Consider the following 11,026-nt stretch of genomic DNA (forward strand, 5'->3'; position numbering starts at 1 on the left):
GGTGTCCTACGACCCACTCAAAACCAAAGCTCTCTTAGGAATGAGCAAAACAAAGGCCTACAAACTTACTGCAGTGTGCACAGGTTGGGGTACATGCCGAAAGGATAGGACTGCCCTTCAATAGGTTCTGCCGCAGCTGCGATGACCCGGGCTCAAAAGAGATAGTCGAACACTTGCTGTGCGAGTGTCCAGCCCTCGCAAGGATGAGGCTTAAGACACTCGGCAAACCATTCCTGCATAATATTTCAGAGTGCAGCTGCCTCTCTCTGTATGACGTACTGAAATTTATTAAAGCCGCCAAATGGCTGTAGGTTGCACGAGTTGTGGAATCAAAATGGCAAACTTGCTAATTGCTTGTCATCTGAGTGACAATCCACTTAAACCAACCAACCAACCAAGCCATCGGAAGACCTCCGAAAGATGTTGGACGTGCTCTTGCAGGGTTGCGCTGATGACAATGATGTCATCCAGGTAGGCAAGCCCTATATCTGGACCGATAACTTAGTCTAGCGCACGCCGGAACGTCGCGGGGGCGGAGTGTAGCTCAAACGGCATTACTCGCCATTGAAAAAGGCCACGCCCTGGCACTGTAAAAGCAGTGTACTGTTTGCTCTGCTCATACATTAGGATTTGCCAGTATCCTATTTTCAGGTCTAGGCTGCTAATATAACACGCGCTTTTTAGTCGGTCAACGATATGTTGGATCTTCGTAGGGGGTACGCGTCGGGCACTGAACGCTCGTTCAGCTGTCAGTAGTCGACGCAGAGTCTCCACTTGCAGGTCTTATTCTTCGCCAAAACTATAGAGGCACTGTGCGGGCTGTGTGAGGGTTCAATACACCCTTTCTCGATAAGGTCGTCGATCTCCGTGTTGATGATTTCCTGCATCTTCGGGTTCTTCGGGCAATACCTCTGCTTGATCTTCCGGTCATCCTTCATGACGACCCGTTGAGCGGCGATATTTGAAACTCCAACATCTCAAATTTGCGTACTTCTGACTTTAATAACTTCCTCACTTCGTCGGTTGTCGCGGCTTCTGTATGCATGGGGCTTGATTTGGGTTCATCGCATTTACCTGACCTCTCCGCACCACCCTCGCGTTTCGCCGTGAACGTTTCGACTTCTTGTACGCAGCTCTCTTTTCGGAGTGTCACGTGTAAGTCTCCGCAACATAATCGGACGCCCGCTTTTGCCAGGTAATCTGTTCCAAGGACCACGTCATCCATCAAACCAGGCAGTATTAAAAGACCGCGTTCATGCACCTGATTCGCCAGCTCTACTCCTGCCGTTATAGCCTTCAGCACCGTTTTGGATCTCCCATCACCCATTACCACAAGCGTGTTCACTTGCCTAACCTCTCCCACACCCAGTTTCTTAAACACGGCTTCACTCAAGAAATTTGTTGTCGCGCCTGTATCAACTGCAGCTACTATGTTGACCTCACCTACTTTGATCGCCGCCATAATTCGGTCAGCCGTCAGCCTTAGAACACTCTTTAGTTTGGGCGAGACTGTTCTACCTGACGCCCACTCCTCGTCGCAAATGGTACCTCGACCCGTTTCTCGATGCACTACGGCATCGGGTCGGGACATTGCATCGACCACAGGTCCAACAAAACTCTCTCCGTGAAGCTCTTTACTCCCTCGCAAAATGGCCATCTTCTCCGCAATGTCTACACGCAGCCCACGGATTAACGTACTCCGACTGCGGTTCAGCTTGCGCATGTGCTGATATCTCTCCGCGACCCGCGGAGTTGTTCACGCTGCGGCTATCTGTGGCTCTCACCGGGGGGATATTTTCCATGTCTTCCTCCAAACTCACTAGCTCTTCTAGAGTGGTCAATTCGGAACGTTTGACATACCATTGCAACTCGCTTCTAGAGTTCCTGTAGCAACGGGTTAGCTTCTGCTCTGGGCGTGTCGCATCAGATTCTGAAGGGCCAACACATAGTGTCTGAACTTCTCGTTCTGTTGTTGAACGCGACGCACTATGGGTCTACAGCGGCCAAAAGTAGTAAAAACGGATTAGCGAATTCTGAAAAAGTAATTACGCAGATGCATAGCAAAATATTCAGCTAACTCAAACCAAAAATAATTTTTGATGAGAATGAATATTTGCAATCATGACACGAGCTTAAAGCAGGAGGAAGGCGAAAAAATAAATTTGTAAGAAAAAATTTTGATTTTGTCGCAAGTAATTTGAATTAATTTTTCCACTTGTGCGGATATATAAAACGCCAATCTGATTGATGAGCAGTTTTTTAAATATATCTGTGGTCAAACATTGCTTTAAATTTATATAAATCTTTTGAAATATATTAAACAGTTTACCTTGAAATTCTACATAATTTTGTGAGTGTAGAATTTTTCGAGTTCTTACTTTAAAAAGGGATATTTAAAAAGAACCTAGGAAGCGAGCTAAATTTTACTTAGGACAAGTAAACATAAAATATACGTGTCATATCTCAAATTGTTCCAGCCGCGAGAAACTGCTTTTATTCTTCCTTTTATAGACCCACCTCCTGTAAAACTTATAAAATTTTTTTTTGGAGAGCTGAAAGGAAAGACATAACATGTACATAAAATGAATAATATGCAATATAAAGTGGAAATTAAAGAAAGTGTAGATATTAATGACTCGCCAATCTATTAATCACAATCAACATTCAGCCAAAAATGGATGCTTCTCTGGACGAGATCCGCTTTCGATGGCAAGAGTCCTGCTTGCCTTAGCTAAGCTTTTGTTGTATAAATGTAGGTAAAATTGAAAGTTTCAGTGCACATAGTTTAGTATGCAGATATTGTAAATGTTTTCGTTTTGTCATTTTAAAATGAAGAAATAGGAACTTCTTTAGAAATAAAATAAATGTGTCTGTTAATTTTCTCCAAAATTCATAAAATTTAGTCCTAGGAGCCAAAAAAGTTGTGTAGGAGGTGGACGCCGTAATAAGAAATTCTTTACTATCTTTCAAGTTGGAAAATTTTGGCTTAAACGAGCAGGGCACACCGAATTTCATCAAAAATGATTTTTTTTTGTAATTTGTGCCTGTTATTCTAGAATTACTGGATGATTATGTAAACCGATTTTGACGATCTTTCAGATTTAAGCTTTTCTCGTTAAAACCAGCATATGCTCTGAATTTCATCAAAATCGGATAACATTTACTATTTCCGTCCACAAGAGCTGTGGTAGCGCGTTGAATTTTACCATTTTCCACATTTCTTCATTCCTAAGTGCCAGCGCATATACGAAATTTCAGCGAATTTCTAGTACGGTTACTACTTTTGGCCGCAGCTGATATGGGGACGTCCCACTGTGCGACGCCGGAGCTCATCGTCTAAGGTTTCGTGGTATCGAGAGTTTAAGAATAACCTTAGAAAGTCTCTTTTGAAGTCCTCCCATGTCGCCAATTCCGGTTATTACTGCGGAACAGTGTCAACGCCTTCTCTTTCAGCAGTTCTGGCATTGCTCGCGGTAACAAGTCGCGATTCACCTCGTATTCTTCTGTCAATTCTTCCACACGCTCGATGAAGCTGAGAGGGTCTCGGCCGCCGTCGTACTTGAAACCCCACTTACGGACTCGGTCCATGAAGGTTGCAAGCGATATCGTAGGATACATTTCGTACGGCTGTGGTGTCTCAAACGCGTCAACGGGCATTGGTGACTGCATGACAATGGCTCCCTGGTTCCGCTTGGTGTTGTAACAGTCAGCGCAGGCTTTGAGTGTTTCGATTCTAACTCTTCGAACCGGGTCTGGTAGTCTTCATTGTTACCCTCTTCCTGTATAAATGAAGAGAAGCCTCTTCGCAGCTCTTCGACGGTCCCGATCTGTTCGAGGCCAAACTCTGCAGCTCCTCTCGGTTGAGGTAATGTACACACTTTCCATTCACTATTGTGTTTTTCTTCTGCTTCACACTTTTTTTTTCACTGGACCGCCTACTAGTAGTTCTTCTGGTGGTCACTGCACTTTTGTGTCCCTCTCACTTCAGCCCCTTTTGTTCTTGTATTGTTCTTTAAGTTTGGGTCTTTCAGGTAGTCACTGAACCCTGTGTCTCTATCACTTGTGTTCTTTTTTCACTTCACTTTTCACGTCACTCTCCTTTATGTTGATTTTTTTTTCTTTTAGAGTCCCAGCTCGGGCGCCATTTGTAACGGAGTTTCCTGAGTGTTGGGCGTAGCTCTCGGTTGTCCAGGGTTCTGTAAAGAGTAAATATTCTATATCCTCAAGAAATTAGAACACACCCGCTTCAAGTTTATAGCTTCTTTATTTGCTATACTCTCGCTATATCTACCCTCTAAAGCACAGAGGATAAAACCCTACAGCTAGCACAAGTCTCAGTGGTTAAGCTCACTTCGAATATAGAAGAATATTCTCGGAGGTAAGTCCCCTCTTTAAGTACCCGTGTGACCCACGTTGCGACGCGTGCCACGTATAACTAGCTAATGAACGTTGCTTGATACCGCTGCTCCTTTTATACCATTTCTGCTCGCCGGCAGACAGGTATCCTTATTACAATTGTTCGTTCTTTATGCATTGTAGGTATTCCATATACTGTACATACAAAGTAATAATTCAAAATACATATATATGTACACACACGATTAAGAGAAATTGAGATTGCGCCCATCGCGGCACCGCTAATCCGCTCTTTGATTTTTGATTGAGGAAACCCAAATAACGATTTCACTTGGTACGGTTTAGTTGTTTGCCCAATGATTTTGGGCTATTGTGTTCAAATGGGTGACCTGGTCCCGATTCACACACTTATAGTCAAGGGTCTACACTTTAATGTAAACCCTAATTTTGTAATTTGCGGTCACTATTACACTATTTATAAATTCGGTCTTTGCGATGTTTTCAGCTTGCTAGTTGAAGATAAACTGTTTTATTCATTTCAGACACAACGTTCATTTTCCTTTACATTTTGCTCTTAATGCTAATACGGTGTTTACACCTCTTGTTTATTTATAATACTAATACGGCGTTTACAAGTCTTGGTTATTCATAAGGGCTATACTCCACAACTCCCCACACAAGCTTTTGTAAACGTCGCAATATACACAAAAATATTATTTTGATAATATATTTACAATATATTACCACATTGAGACTACATGAAACATTAAAAAAAAGAATATTATAATATAGGTAGTAGTGATAACGAATCTTTAAAATAGGTGCTAATAAGAATGCTAATAAAGGATTATCTTACTCCCTATAGTTAACACGTTGCAACTTGCGTAAATTTCTATCGTTTTTCATTTCTGTCGGAACATTTGTCTCTCCATCCACACTCCCTTGCTCAGTAAGTAATTGCTGATTGACTTTTTTAAGCAGGTTAACTACTTTAGTTTGCGAATCTGACACATGTATTTGCTGGGCGCTAGTGCTACCATCTTCGTCAATAATTCGCTCATTAGTGGCTGATACACCGCGGATCATTTGATCAACGTGTCTTTTTATAATTTTTTTATTTCGGGTTAATGCACAATGATAAGAGCATGGTCCGACGCGCCCCGTCACGGTAGCTTGCTGCCACCCTGATTTATTTGGATTTGTATAATCTCTCACGAAAACATTTTCTCCACTTTTAAAATTAACTTCTCTCTTACCCCGGTGGTTTCCTACCTGTGCTTGTTGGCTTTCGGAAATCTTTCCCTTTACTATCGGTGGTCTGAGTAAGCTCAGGTGGTTCCGGAGCTCTTTTCCCAACAACAACTTAGCCGGCGATTCACCTGTAGAGCAGTGTTTAGTGCACCGGTAGTCGAATAAAAACGTATCTAACACCGTGTCTAAATCACCTAAGCTACCACTTCTCAAATTCGCACAAATTGATTTTTTAAATGTCCTAACGAAATTTTCGGCTTGCCCATTTGTAGCTGGGTGCCCGGGCGCTGTTAACCGGTGTCTAATGTTATTAGCCAACAGAAACTGTTGGAACTCCGATGACGTAAATTGACGACCATTGTCAGTAACAATAGTAGTAACTAACCCAAATCTACTAAGTACCTCGCGAAGCTTTTGTATCGTAAAAGTCGAAGTTATATTTTTAGTTTTAAAACCTCAGCCCATTTAGAATATGCATCGATCATTATTAAAAAATAATAGTTGTTCACGGGCCCTGCAAAATCTAAATGAAGCCGGGACCAAGGCGTCTCTGGAACAGCCCAAGGTATTAGTGTACTTTTTTCGGGACTTGATTGAGCATGTCTACACGGCACGCAATTTGACACTTGTTGTTCAATGCAGTGGTCCAACTTAGGCCACCAAACGAATGAGCGAGCCAACCCCTTGGTCTTGACGATGCCAAAATGCGACCGGTGTAGCTCCCCTAAGACCCTACTTCGAAGTTTTGACGGAATGACTACCCGATAGCCCCATAAAATACAATTATATTCCACCCACAATTCATCCTTCTTATCGCGAAACGGAATAAAGTCCTCACCTTTTAACAACCCCACCGTACCCTCATGGATAGCTTCTTTCACTCTAGACAAAATTAGGTCGTTCCTTGTTGCTTTTGCGATATTTCTGAAATTTAAGCTTAGGTGGTTGTTGCTTTCTATGAAGTTAACATAGTCAAAACCGCCATCTTCCTCTTCCGCGTTTTGCTGTGGGAGCCAAGAAATAAAATCTTCGGAATTAGAAACACCCTTTATATATTTAATAGAGTAATTAAACCCTGACAAGATGACTGCCCAGCGCTGCATCCGAGCCGCCGCCATCACTGGTAAACCCTTGTTCTCCCCAAAAATTGTTAGAAGTGGTTTATGGTCAGTTTGGAGCGTAAAATGATTACCTAAAAGATAGTGCTTTAGCTTTGTCACGCAAAATACAATTGCTAACGCCTCTTTTTGAATCGTGCTGTAATTCCTTTCGACTTTCGTGAGTGCACGTGAAATAAATGCGATAGGCTTTTGTACCCCATTCTCGAAAGAATGTGATAAAATACCACCCACTGCGGAATTTGACGCGTCTGTCGTCAAAACTATGGAGTTTTCGGGATTGAAATGCGTAAGCACACATTCAGATGTAATGTCTTGTTTTAAGAGCTCGTAAGCCTCTTGACAGACCCTCGTCCACTTAAAGGGAACATCTTTTCTTAGCAATTCGTATAGCGGAGCCATTTTGTGTGCAAATTTAGGGATGAATTTCGAAAAATAATTCACCATTCCAACAAAAGCTCTTACCTCGGATACGTTCTGTGGCACCGGTGCATCTACCACAGACTTGACCCGATCTTTATTTTTGGTGAGACCATTGCGATCTATATTAAATCCTAAATACGTAATTTTGTCTTGAAAAAAATTACATTTACTTGCGTTTAAACGCAGTCCAACTGCTCGTAGCTTGGTTAGAACCGTTTCTATAGTTTTGACGTGATCGCTAAAATCGGAACCGGTAATAACGATATCGTCTAAATAGTTCACGACATTTGGAATACCTCTCAATATGTTCTCAATAGTTTTTTGAAATATGGCTGCGGCTGGTTTCACGCCAAAAGGCAATCTGGTCATCTTAAAAATACCAACGTGAGTACTCCACGCGCATAGCATTTGCGATGCTTCATCCAGCACCAGCTGGTTATACGCGTTGGAGAGATCTAGCTTCGAAAACAATTGACCTTGCATAGACGCAAACAACTCGTCAATGCGCGGCAATGGGTACCTCACGTCGCTTAAATATTTATTGATGGTCGATTTATAATCGCCACAAATGCGCAAATCACCGTTTGGTTTGACAACTGGAACCAAGGGTGTGCCCCAATCCGAGTTATCGACCTGCACTAAGACTCCCTTGTTGACTAAGTCAGTAATTTGCTTTTCAATTTTATCTCGCCAAGCTTGTGGAACGGGGCGCGGTTTGCAAAAAATTGGCTTCACTTCCTCCACAAGACTCAACTTTACCTTGTTTACAGTATACGCGCCCAATCCTTCTTCAAAAACTTCACTATACTTAGTTTTAATATGCTCGACTATGTCTTGGTGTTCTAAAAGGGAATTGATTTGCGAAAGCCCCAAGCCGCATATTTTCATAAAATCCCGCCCTAAAATGGGTGGGCCACACGAGTTGCTGACCACCAGACGCAAGACATGCGACTGATCCCGCGTCTTAACCATTGCCATAAACTCACCCGCTACATCGATTTGGCTGCCATTGTACGCGCTGAGGTTTTCGCTACACGCTTTTAACTCGTTTTGGTGAAAGTACTTGTCGTAAATAACTTTCGGTATCAGCGAGCAGGCTGCACCAGTATCTAACACGAAACTAAGCGGCACGTTGTCGACTTCTACAGCGAGTGTGAATGGAGAAGACGCCTGTCCTTTAGCAATGCTGTAAATAGACAGGTCAGAAACAAATTTAAAACTGTTTGTCTCTCTAATGCAAATGTTATCTTCATTAAGTTTTGATACTTCCACTAAATTTACATGTCTTTTACTGCAGATACTCGCCAAATGCCCCACGCTGCCGCACTTATGACACGTGCTGTTCTTAAATTTGCACTTCTCGCTTGTGTGCGACTTCCAACCGCAATGGCTGCATTTCTTCTTCGCCTTCTTTTGATTGTTGTTGCGGTTTTCGGGTACTGCGGCCATGTTCGCATTGCTCTTGTTGAAGCTCTTTTGGTTTCGCCGCGATACGAAATTTACTTCACTCTCGTTGCGCTGCACGTGCATTTTGGTTTCTGCCACCATAGCTTTCCGCAAAGCTTGCTCTAAGGTTAGGTTCTCTTCCTCCTCGCACAACTTTTCAAAAATTTTGCCCTCGAAACCGTTTACAAATTTGTTAAGAACAAATGCGTTTAGCTGACCTCCAAACTTGCAATCTTGCAATCTTAACGCGCGCAAACCAGGCAGCTACATTTTCGCCCGCTGCTTTCTTAGCGTCGAAAAACGTTTGCCTTTCGCGAAAGACTATAGTTGGCTGCGAATAATGACGCTCCAATAGACTGCATAAGCTACTATATTCCTTCGTGGCTGGTAACACTGGATCGCATAAATCTCGCAATAGACCATATGCTTCTAAGCCCACTGCCTTCAGTAACACCGACGATTTAATCTTATCGTCTTCGCAGGCAGTTTCAATAAAATGGGAATCCAGTAATTCCTTCCAATTGCGCCAACTGTCTACTCCCGGCCGAAATTCCCTTATGCCGGTTGTCGTTGTCAAGGCTGCCATTATGCTATCATTAGTGTACCGCAGACTAAGATTCGAATTATCTGCGCCTCCGGTTTCAGTCATAATTTTGCCTTTCTATAGCCTTACATACATATGTAGCTTGGACTTTGCAAATCAACGCTTTTCTAGGGTAAAACCCAAGAAAAAACTGCGCTTGACTATAACGGGAAACCAGCGTTATTCTTGCTTGCTGTTGTTTCTCCTCGTCGCCACTGCGATGTTTTCAGCTTGCTAGTTGAAGATAAACTGTTTTATTCATTTCAGACACAACGTTCATTTTCCTTTACATTTTGCTCTTAATGCTAATACGGTGTTTTCACCTCTTGTTTATTTATAATACTAATACGGCGTTTACAAGTCTTGGTTATTCATAAGGGCTATACTCCACAGTCTTAAAAATGCACTTTTTTGTGAATTTTGGAGTGAGTTCTACGAAAATATACTGTGGATGGTGTAGCCGGAGTTATATGCACAATAAATGTTGAATACCTTTCCCAATAGAAAGGTGTTCTGCACAAAAATACTTTTTATCGAGTTTACATTTCCGGTGTCAAAATGCTAATTTTAGACCATTTCCAATGGTTCTCCAAGGTATGTGGAAGGTTTCGAGGGATTAGGTGTGACTTTTTACAAAGTGTGAACTGTGCTCTTTCTAGTTGGTTAGATACTAGGACCTATTCCCCTCCCCCTCCGCGCAATACCCCAAAAACAGTGGACAAATAACTAAACATTTCCCAGCTGCTTTAATGAGTTTATCAACCATTAAAACTACTTAGTCAAATTAAAACGCAAAGTCTTAAAATGTGTAAAATTCGTAAGTTTACGGGGGTATTACGGGAACATTACGCTTTTACAAATGTGTAAATAGGTGCGTAAAGTGACAGTTTAACAGGTTGAAAAGGGTTTTGTGTATACATTTTTGTTTCGTAGTATTTTTCATCACAGCCCGTCAGCTCGAATGAAAGCTAAAATATAATTATAAATGCCAGAATTAGCAGAAAACCCATGTTAATACAGTTATGGCCGTTTTCTGAAGTAACCTTTAACCCTTCGGAGGGCGCGCCGCGACAAATTAGCCGCAAAAATTTTAATTTGTGGTTTTCAAATACTAATTGTAGTAGCCGGCTACTGCCATATAGTGACTTTGTAAATTTTGAGATGCAGCATGGTTCACAGTTAGCTGTTACTTGTTGTGTTATATCGTTCAGTTGATATTAATATTTGAAAGTTGGTGTCTCATATAAGCGGCTGAAATGCCGCGTCGCGCCCTTCCGTGTACCAAAAACATTTTAATGTAACTCGCAACATTTTTTTTAAGATAGTTGGAAAAGTGAGTTTGTGATAAGGGCCTAAATCATGTGTCATGTGTAATTTGAAATTCATACTTTTCGTATACTTTGTGTACACATTGTAACTATTTTGATATTCATTTTCTTATGTTTAAGAGAAAAAAGGATGTTTTTAAATGATGTATTTTATAACGAATTACCGTCGTTCCTTGTCAAATTTAATTTTGAGATAAACCGGTTTCGGCGTTGTGCCATCTTCAGTGTCAGTTTTCGTTCTTTCGGAAACAACAATAACAAAACAGGAGATGTTTTTAAGCTCATATAGAAGCGAACCAGCTACGCAACAGAAATTGAAACCAGGAATATGTACCAGGAATATGTACCAGGAATAATAAGGCAAACATTTGTTGTATTAATTGTAACAAAAATGTTTGCAGAAAACATTGCAAGCATATTTCACAATGTGTACAATGTACCAACAACACTGTTGATGATGACACATACAAATTTAAAAAATAAATGCTTATAATATGTTGCAGTATAAACACAAATTATTC

The sequence above is a fragment of the Rhagoletis pomonella genome, unplaced genomic scaffold (genome assembly GCF_013731165.1).
Source record: "Rhagoletis pomonella isolate Grant_MI unplaced genomic scaffold, Rhpom_1.0 Rhpom_scaffold_00155, whole genome shotgun sequence".
Lineage (NCBI taxonomy): Eukaryota > Metazoa > Arthropoda > Insecta > Diptera > Tephritidae > Rhagoletis > Rhagoletis pomonella.